This window comes from Rhipicephalus sanguineus, chromosome 9 (genome assembly GCF_013339695.2).
Source record: "Rhipicephalus sanguineus isolate Rsan-2018 chromosome 9, BIME_Rsan_1.4, whole genome shotgun sequence".
Taxonomy (NCBI): domain Eukaryota; kingdom Metazoa; phylum Arthropoda; class Arachnida; order Ixodida; family Ixodidae; genus Rhipicephalus; species Rhipicephalus sanguineus.
This window is the reverse complement of record NC_051184.2, coordinates 109,251,113-109,261,725: the sequence shown is the minus strand read 5'-3', so window position 1 is coordinate 109,261,725 and position 10,613 is coordinate 109,251,113. Positions and strand designations below refer to the sequence as shown.

Here is a 10,613-nt window from a genome sequence, read left to right as displayed (position 1 = left end):
TGAAACTCTTCCGTGAAATGCGCCCAGTACATAATATAAAGAGTGTGAAACATCGTGTATATATTAAACATCAAACTTTTATTGTACTGTTGGTTTACGTGGTCCCTTCATTATCACTTGTGATCGGTGAAATGCAAGGAAGAAGCCCACTCCCGAGCGAAAGAGCGACCGCATTCCCCGCTCGCCCTGTGCGAATTAAAGGCAAGGCTAGAGGGAAGACAGGACGCGCGTTCCACGACGCCAGGTTGGTAGCATGCCCAACGAAAGCCAACGGAACGCGATCGTGCAAGTGCTCCGGCTTCGCATCGCCTCATGGTTCCATTTAGCGTCCCAAAACCAAACATATTGCTCAAGGTGTGCCTTGCGTTTTTCGTAGAAATAATTTCTTTATCATGTACACTAAGACGAAAAGTTGAAAGCTCACTAGAGTGTATCGCCCGCAAAGTATGTCTTTTAGTGTGATTTAACTCTCGTACGGCAGGGTCCTCGCGCCGTTGCCGGTCCACCTCGCCCGTTGACGATCGGGCGAGGTGGCTACATGCAACTACTACCCTACTACTACTACACTTTAAGAAAAACATCTGGCGTTCTTTCGTTCTGCTTTTACAAAACATCTGGCGTCTTTCGTTGGTTTATTTCATCAATGAACGGCGTTTTGAACAAAATTTTTATTGTTTAATCACGCACAGGAGAAATCTCACCAGGCACTACCTTGGAGGTAAACAATGGCTGCTAATGGCAATGAGAGACAGAAGAAGTCGGCTTTTAGCTAACACTTACACTTCTACTTCTACTAACGTTTCCTACTGGAACATGCAAATGGCTGCTAATGGGGAATGAGAGACAGAAGAATTCGGCTTTTAGTTAACGCGCACGCTGCGAATTTTTTATTGTTCAACAACGCACAGGAGAAATCTCCCACCGGCACCACTTTGGAGGTCAAAGCGTAAGACTTGTTACTCACTACTACGACCACTACGAGGGACGAACGGGTGCCGCCTTAAGGAGCTTCGCCCCTAAAAGAAAACTCGAGTCTGCCAGGGGCTCGCACGCCACATATTAGTTGTAGCCGGCACGTTAATGTGGTTCAGTTTCGATGCAGTGTTCATTTCTACATTCTTTTAAGTGCGAATGCACTTTATAAGCGACCCTGTGTCCGCTGTCCCATAGCAACGGCGCGAGCAGAGGAGAGGAGCGTCTGTAGCAACGGCGCAGCGACGTCACGCCCCACGTGACTGCGCGCGCTCCGCCCTCCGCTCCGTGGCTGCGCGCGCCCCGCGCATTGCCTGTGGTGATGCAGGCCGGCGGCGAGACGACGAACGAAAGCGTGCGAAGCGAGCCGAGCACCCCGAAGCCGGGGTGCTATTCTGGACATTGTCAAATTCCGCCATGTTGTCAAATTCCGCCATGTTGATGATTTGATTGGTCACGCGAAGTCGTTCGCATTGTGGCGCTGCAATGGCGTTACGACACAGGAATCCGCGATGACGTAACGTGCCAAAAAATAGTAAATTTTTTCCGAAGCAACGCTTCGCCATACTCTGTCATGTAGAAATAAAGGTTTGGGTGAAACAAAGAAACCGAAATATGGCACTGAGCTGTGCCTACGGTCAACTTGCGGTTTATCGAAACTACTGCTCGCTTGACGAAGAGCCGCCGTGTCTGCAACACGATTGGACATTGCACTGATGGCGCCCATTGCGTCACAGGATCTCACTTTTTGTAGCGTCAAATTGACGTTGCGTGACGTTGCATCCTGCCAAATTTGCAGCTTAAAATGTGAGAACGATGAAGTGCCCAAAATTGGCCGCCATATTGTTGTAAATTGAGTTGCTTGTTCGATGTGCAGCCTCACATACGTATGTGTAGATGTCATTCCGTGAGTTACTTTACACGCATGTTTTCGGTTAGTAATATTATAAAGTGTTGTACATGAAGCTTGCTTGTTAAAATAAAAGGTTATTGTTTAATTTGGCTTGTTCGAATTTGCGGTTCTCGCCGCAAGAGAACGCTAGATAAACGAAGAAAAATGGCGCTGCCCTTTGTTGTGTTGTGTAGTGGCTGGAGCTGCAGGAAGCATCGCGAGTACCGCGATGCTTTTGTGATGACCGATCAATTATTTCAACTGTGGTGCCGGCTGACGAAGGACACTGTGCGATGGCTGTGCGGGGAGCTTCGCCAGGACCTGGAGAGGCGGCGTACGGACACGAGAACAGCCCCGTCCGTTGTTGTTGTTTTTGTTGAGCTACAAGTGCTTTGCGCCCTTCGCTTGTTCGCCACCGGCAGTTACCACGACACGATCTCGAACAACGAGGACGTGGCGACGAGCTAGTCCGGTGTGGGTCTCACGATTCATGCTGTCATGCAAGCGATCGTCGAGCGCCTCGGCAATGAGTGGATCGCCCTCCCTGCCAAAAGGAAGGCTTTGTCCACATAGATGCAAGGTTTGAAGGCTGCGTTGAGGTGGTCGACGACACGTTCGTGTGCATAAGTGGGCCGTATGAAAAGGACGATGGCAACAAGGCTGCTTACTTTTGCCGCAAGAACTTTTACGCCCTCAGCGTCATGGTGGTGAGAATAAATTTCATCTTATTCAATCTCGCGCAGGCTGTTAGTAGAATGCAAATGAGGAACGTGAAAGACAGCTTTTCGCCACTCTCCAGTATTTTAACGACATTTGCCGTGGCTCCAACTGCAGTGATAGAAAAGAACGCAGTAGTCGCGGTAAACGGAGTTTCCGTCACTATTTAGTTTTGGCAGGGTTGACGTGACACCATAAAAAGTTCATCGAGCTTCATATTTGATCGTGGTAGCTTTTAAGCAAAATAATGCATGAAAGGAAATCAAACGTTCTGATTGCGCTCTAATTTCATAAACAGTGCTATGCAGACATGCAGTAACTGCCACATATGGAATGAAAGATACAGCTGTCGAAGCTGCGCTCCGAAAGCAACTCGAGAGAAATAAGTGCGTTGGACCACACAGTTACAGTTGTTCTGCATGTAGCTGGTTGTATTGCTGTTGCCGACTTCCTTCCAATGCAAACAACACTCTGCAGGTATGTGACCAACCCTGCCGATGACCGCCCTCGCACTCGGGGCCCGTGCACGACGCCTTTATGTGGAAGACATGCACCGTGAGCCAGGACTGGGCAGTGGACGCCGTGGCCAGGTTGGTGAATAGCTGCTTGGTATGCAAGCGTGAGAATGCTTGCGTGGTGTCTTAGTGTAGCAAAAACATTATTCATGGTAATTTTATTACACGCTGCATGGTTCTTAACTACTCAAGTCTCTTTGTCCAAATTTCTGCCCTGTATGTTATTACTGGCAGCTACCTTGGTCGAACACTATCTACTTTAGTGGCACTCGTGTTCCCTTGAATGAAAATTCTCTCATGCACACATTTGAGAAAACAAGTCATACTGAGACCCGAGGCGGCACACAATAATCCGACTTGCTCTCAGTGTATAATTGCAACTTGTTTTTCTATGGTCATGGGAAAGACTACTAGTGCAATAGAAAGGTCAAGCATGAAATAAACTTTCATGAGGAGATTGTATGATCCTTTATTATAAGGTGGTGAAATAATAAACAGTAAGCATGCGATGATACAGAAAATGCTACACTCTGAGGCTATGTTAAAAAAAAAGAATACATCAAATACAACTGCCATAGACGTTGTACATTCATAAATACAATTATGTGTAGAAAGGACAACTTGTATAAAAAATACAAATAAGCAAGCACAGCCATGTGCTATATAGCAATAAAATAAGTCAACTGACAACTCAAAGGTATTTCAGTGATGGTTCATAAAAAGCACTAAAAAACAACTCAAACGGTTGCAAAAGAAACCTGCTGTCATTGACGTTGTCATTGTCATTGCTGTTTCATTGACGGCCTAAGCACAAAAAAAATCTAAGGGAAACCAAGCCTTGAGTGCGCTGACCGTCTGCAGCCGCACATCAGTCCCAAAAGAACAACACCCTTACCACCAAAGAAGATGCGCCTTCTGTCACTCGCCCCTTCTTCTCTATGAAAGAAGTTAAGGGCTGCAGTTCAGTAGCTTCGTTGTGATTCCTCCTGACGAAGGAATTGAGTTGATAAAGCCATTTTTTCGTTGGAGCATTTCAAAAGCCGTAATTATGTAACCTAACCAGACAAGCAATTCTGTGAATATGTCTAGCTGTAAAAAAAAGGAAAACAGTGCATATCAGTGACACGATGTCTTCGAATGAGTTAAAAGAAGTGAGAAAGGAATAGTACATATTCATGTATACATTCATATTATGCTAATTGGAACACTGTCCTCCACAGGTGATAGTGCATACTCGCTTCAACCTTGGCTGCTTAACCCCATCCCTGGAGCACATCCTGCAGAATCCTCTGCTGCCCGATTCCACCGCACCCACTCTTCACTGCGGTGCGTCGTATAACTGTGCACTGGAGTCCTCAAGGCCCACTTTCGGTGCTTGCAGAGGTACAGAACATTGTACTATGGCCCACTCTTCACGTCGAAGATCATCGCAGTTTGTGTCGTGCTTCACAACCTCGGTGTTTGGCAGCAGCTGCCCGAGCTAGACGACATCCCTTGCACTGAAGAACTCGATGAAGAATATGCGGACCTTTACAACAACAATAGCGACGGTACGACTGCAGTAGACATGAACCAGGCGGGTAGGCAAAGGCAGGATCACGCTCTGTAGTGGTTCACAGCTGGGCACGACTCGATGTAATGGGGTTTACATTCCTGCGAGATGTGCACAGAAACGTGAAACACAGAAGCTCTTGCTGTTTCTCATGACAAAGTAGCCACTTGCATTGTGTTCGATCCTATACCTATCCCCTGTACTTGTGTTCTTGCAGGAATTGTATTCTGACAAAAGCTTCATTGTGTTCGTTCATTGAGAGCATGCTAATTGTACCAAGCAGTTAGGCAAAAGTGTGCTCAGTTTCTGCCGCAAATCATAGCAGGACTAGTTTGTTGAGACTATAGTGACTCTGTAAACAGCCTGTGTTATTTTGCAGCAGTGCATGCAACATTGAATGCCATTCCAGAGCATTGTTTTCGGCACTCTATTCACAATGCGAACCCATGTGATGACTGTACGAGTCTGGCAGGTGTGTACAAAAGCTCTATTCATGTAGTAGCCACTCGTACATGCAAGAGCACAAGCTTGTTGTGGTTGGTAATCTATGTAAACGCTTATAGGCACAAAACGAACCAGTACCGAAAGGGGCAACATGGGCACAGCACTGTGTAGCTACTTTCTGTCCTTCTGTCCTGGTTTCTCTGGTGGACTATAAAAGTTTACATGCAAGAGTAATACATGATATTTCATAATGCATTGTGAGTCAATTGATCTTCTTCTGTTAATTCATCATTGTGAGTCAATTCATCCTTGCAATAATAAAAAGCAGTCAAGTTGTCTCATTGCTTACATCATTGTCTTATCATTCACTGCTGCCAACAACAACAAAGGATGCCTCTAATATTGTACCAGCCATTTTTGAAACCAGCACATCTGCATAAAAGACATCTTTTTGAATGCAGTTTGTGCACTTCTTAGTGTTGCCAGTCCAATGTAACATCAACTGCATGAAATACTACAATTCCTCTTCTTTATTGTGGCCATTATGCACTTCTTATCCGTACGTTGTAAGCAACGTGGAAGTACCTTCCACAGTTAACACCTTCGGAGGTGCATCACTTCTGTGGATTCAGATTCGCCTAGACTTTATCTTTCAGATTCAACTGATCGCGCGTAACGTGAGGTCCTGAAACTTAACTCTTATTGCCTCTGCTTATGTATATTTACATGATTGTAACTTTTACTTACAGTAGTCCTTACGCATCCTCAGCAAAACATATAGCACCATCTTAATGATCACGACAGTTCAGGAAGATACTTCGGCATCGGAGACGTTATAAATAACTCAGCTGGCTGTTGGGCTAGTTGGCACATTACTTAAGATAAACTAGACGCGGAACAGCCACCGCAACAAAAAAGACAGAAGGAACAGAATGGGCATTATTAATACTTGCAATGCTGTGCAGCTCCTTATAGCGCTTCTGGACGCCGCGGGCCCTGGGAATGAAGGGCCACCGCAGCCCAAGACGGGGTCGACGCGCATACTTGTAACGATGCGGGCGTCGTCCACCGAAACGTGCGTCGCCAAATCGGCCATCCGCCTGTTCTCCTGCAATAAGCATGTGCATAGCTGAAACTTCAACACCACCCGAGTGAAACGCAAGCTTACCTGACTGCACCGTCATTCCGCGCCTCGAGCTCCAGCTGCCGCCACTCCGGCGGCGGCCTGCTGCTGGGGCCCAGGCGGTAAAGGCGCTCTGTCATCGTCTGTCACGGCTCCTATCGTACCTCCGGTAGTAAGTTGCAAACCACCCTCCCCATACAGGGACGATCGGTAAAAAAATGCAACATCGCGGCCCACTGTTCGCGATCTGCCGACATAACCACAGAACACCTACACAAAACAACCAGCGAAATAACGATGTCGGCAATGTCGACGCTGGCTTGGCTCGCTCGCTTATTGGCTAAAAAAGTTACTATGGCTTTGTCGCTCATCTCCAAATATGGCGCTGAATTGCAGACGATATCGTCCGCTTCACGACTTTAAAACTAAATGCTTCAGTTTCCCTTTATTTTTTTGTTGTTGCATTTACAATTGCAGAAACAAACTGTTACTTAATTGCGCGTTTCTTTGTATTTTATGTCCACTTCACGTCACGTTTCGCAAGCATTTCATGCGTTTGCGTCATCATTGTGTACACGTCACGCCTACGTCAAATTCGACAGAAAATGGCGGAAGTCCAGGATAGCACCCCCGATCTGGCGCGGGGACGCGCGATGCGCGAGCGAGCACGGGCCCTCGAATTCGATTGGCCGGACGCGCGCTTCAAGCGAGACTTCCTGGACCGCAGCTTCGGATATAGCTGCGCGGTGTGCGATCGACTGTGGTTCGACAACAACCTGAGCCCCATCTCGGGCGTGCGCAACGCCGCCAACAAGTTGAACGCGTTGCGGGTTCTTTGGAACGAGTTCGGAAGACAGATCATCATCATCAGTGAAAGTGCTTTGCACTTAAAAACGGCCAGACCTCCGTGGGTCGGCTGGCGCGTGCTCTCTCGCTGCCGTCTCCTTCGCTCGGCTCTACAGTTTAGTCATGCGCGCCGCCTCATAGCATCAGCCCGTGCTTCGCACTTCCTCATACTCCCCTTCGGGGAAATGCGGGTTTTTTTTGCTCCCTCTCGCCCCCTCTGAAACCCACCGGCAAGCAGCCACCTGCAATGCCGGGGGACGCTTTCAAGAGTAGTCGACTGCAGCGCCGCCGCTATTTTCTACTCAAAATGGACCGCTCCACGGCCGCCGGTTGCGCCCCTCAAAATATTCTAGTACACTCTACCTGAACACCACCTGCCGTTTGTCTACGCCAACTGCTCTGATTAAGCAACAGCTGACAGGCGCAAGCGGAGAGCGTTTGTGGTGGTAGTCCCATCATTGTAGCGGCGCCTGCCCGTAAAAACCCAGAATTTTACTTAAGGTTTCGTGCTTCTTGCGGAAAATAGCTGAGTTCTTTGCCATAGTTTAGAGTACTTCATATTAGGCGCATAATTTCAGAAAAAAAATTTTGTAAGAAACTTGCGCCATAGCTACTGCTGAAAATGAAGACCAGACACTTGTCGGTCCTATACATTTGGCTCCGCGCGGTACATGTGTGGAAACGTCAATTCCCATCTCATTAGAGGACAGCTTACTGCTCTCCACAGAAGAGCACGCGGTGCCGAAAATCGACCACCACTTTCCTAACGAAAGAAATAGAACGCTTAATGGTAAGCGTACAAATTTCCTAAACGAGCAGCGCGGCTTACCGCAGTCCCGCAATAGAGTACGTAGTGTTTTAAATGAAGCATCGCAAGCTTGGCATTGTTGGTATACTCCACACCAGCATCTAGCGCTCAAGGACGGAGTGAAAACCGTCGATGACAGGCGCTGTCTTCACCGGCGGTCACTCGGTCCTTGCCTTCCGTTGGGCGTGTTGGATGCTGAAGACACACTAAATGGTTTACCATTTGTTTTATACCTGGCGACAACTTTCTGTGGCAGCACAGCCAACTCTGCTGAGCCAAAGCGCACACTTTTTCACTACGCTACTGCATGTACTCCTCGAAAGTAATTTTTACTAGATTACGTAGCATGAAGGAAAACCAAATAGCTATTTCTTTCCTTTTGACGGTCAATAACTTTTGCGTTGCGAGATAGCAATACAGTGAGGGACTTTCGTCTCTTTCTGTCTCTTTTTTTTTCTGGTATCGATTTCGCGCTTTCCCGTCCCCTTAACAACGATGACCATTTCGAGGTTTGTAATCGAGTGTGAGCCATTGTTCTTGAATTGATAAGTATTCATCAAACTGAAAAAAAAAGAAAAACACACATGTCATTCGAAACATTTCGTTGTGCGCATATGACAACGTGGAGAGGATTTGTATTGTACACAATTGAGACCACCAGGTCAAATGAATTTCTCTCATTGCGATAGCCACATTCAATCTGGCCACCACCTTGAAGGCAAAAGTGCGATAGCCTACAGTACGTGACAGAAATGGCGCATTTGATTATTGGCCTTGCGTACATGGGGGTCGCTATTTTCGGTCCCTCATTGTCGCTGATGCAGACACGTCGAAGATGGCATAGCGTAACACTCGACACATCAGCTTTATGGTGGGAGGCGTTACTATAAGAGCGATGAGAGCGCTGTACCATGACACAATTACTGGCATGCTTCGACTGTGCATCACGTTCTCTAATTTTTATATACACTGTAATCCACTGTGCACACTTAAGGTGGCTTGAAGCGAGCGAAACACCCTTTTGCCTAACCAAAATTTGCAAAAAGTAGGATGTAAGGGTGTTTTCCTTCCCCAAATAGCCTTTCAGGGGTGATGTTATAACTAAACCTCCTTTAGGTGGTTGGGGTTAGATGGTTTATGGAAACACCCATGGCGCATATCAAAGCTTGCCAGATGATAACTGGGACTCGCTGATCGAAAAGTCGTTGGATCTTAGGCGAGCTTAGATTAAAAGATATGTCTCTTTTAGCGCTACCAATAAGTATACCACAAATTCACGCCTACTCTCTTAATGATTAATGTTCATTTATACGGAACAGGAATATTCCAACCGGCACTGAACGGGGGCTTGCGATGATATGGCTATATAAACCAGATGGTCAATGTTAGGCTATGTAGCGAGAGCGCTCCGTCCATGGGGTATTTTACAATATGCTCTGCTGTGTGTACTGTTCGGCGCGTGCGTGCACCTTCTATGCTGATGTCATCTGTCAGATTGAGTGTTTCCTGACTGATTGAGTTTATTTTTCACGTTTTTTTCATTGATAAGGTTGTTTAGGTTATTCGAAACACCCCACTATAAGGGTGTTAGGCCAGTGGCAACACACTGTCGTGTGGGTGTTACGTGAAAACATCCTTTTCCTAGGATGTAAGGGTATCAGTTATAGAGACGGCTAAACCCCCGTAAGGGTGTAAACTGGTTTAGTGTGTAGAAGGCGCTAGCCTGTGACGGACGCGTTGATGTCGATTACACGGTTAACAGCATGCCTTTCTCTCTGCAAAAAAAGTCACAGTTTCACCTCAACCGTCGAAGCAATGAATGCGATAGCAACAAATTGTAGTGTTACACGAAGTGAGGCTGGCATCAAACTGTAACTGTTTTGTATCCGATCACGCGTAACTAGAAAACGTTGGTGTAAGAGTATACGGCCGCTCTAGGAAGGTGCCCTCCGCATAGTAACTTCGCTTTGAGAGCTCAGCAGGTAGAAGGGTATACGAGCCACCCGCTGTGATGGTTTCGAGATAGCGCGCGCGCCAGCGATCGCGACCGCACCTTTACATCCAAAGTTAAAAGCAGTAGCTGCTTGCGCGACAACCCCCCCCGCTCCCCACCTCGCGTCTTTTTTCAGTGTCGTTAAATACGACGGGGCGTTTCCTGTCTGCTTCGACGCAGGCCTCCCGAGCGCGGCTATTTTATCGCATGCACCATCCAAGTGACGGAAATAGGCCGGCTCGTTTGATCTCTGCTTCGGCCGCGTTCGTCGCCCCCGCGAGAGACCGAGAATGCGCGGGGGGATCTTATCAATTTGGACTTCATACCGGAAGGACATGACGGCGACGGCAACGGCGACGGCGAAAACCCCTCGAGACTCTCCATATAACTGTTATCGCAATAAAAAAGTAGAAAGAAATGGGGGGGGGGGGCGGTGCGGCTAAGCACTTGCGGTGCGAAGAATGAGGAAACAGCGGAGCCGGTGGCGCTCCCATCCCCCTCCACCTTTCCCTCGTATTCACCCTCACTTCCCTTACCCTCCTATCACCATAATTTGTGCTGTCGTAACAGCGCCGGAGGTGGTGCTGGTGATTAGCTAGAACGCTATGTTATTGGGCACGCGGGCGCTCACAATGCAACAAAACATTGAAAATGGTTCGCCGTCTTCTCGTAGAGTCTCCAGTTCAGTAATTCCCGCATTGTCGTCGGCATTTTTTTCGCAGGTAAGACCGCTGGATTCAATAGAGAGTTT

General features: G+C 47.5%; 1 long non-coding RNA gene across 1 annotated transcript; it reads left to right on the top strand.

Annotated features, from left to right (window-relative positions):
* The first annotated feature begins 2,393 nt into the window (after positions 1-2,393).
* On the top strand, positions 2,394-4,483 carry LOC125759863 (uncharacterized). The gene is made up of 3 exons (XR_007417569.1): positions 2,394-2,571; positions 3,059-3,171; positions 4,317-4,483. It is a non-coding gene; the product is annotated as an uncharacterized LOC125759863 (long non-coding RNA).
* Positions 4,484-10,613: the final 6,130 nt, after the last annotated feature.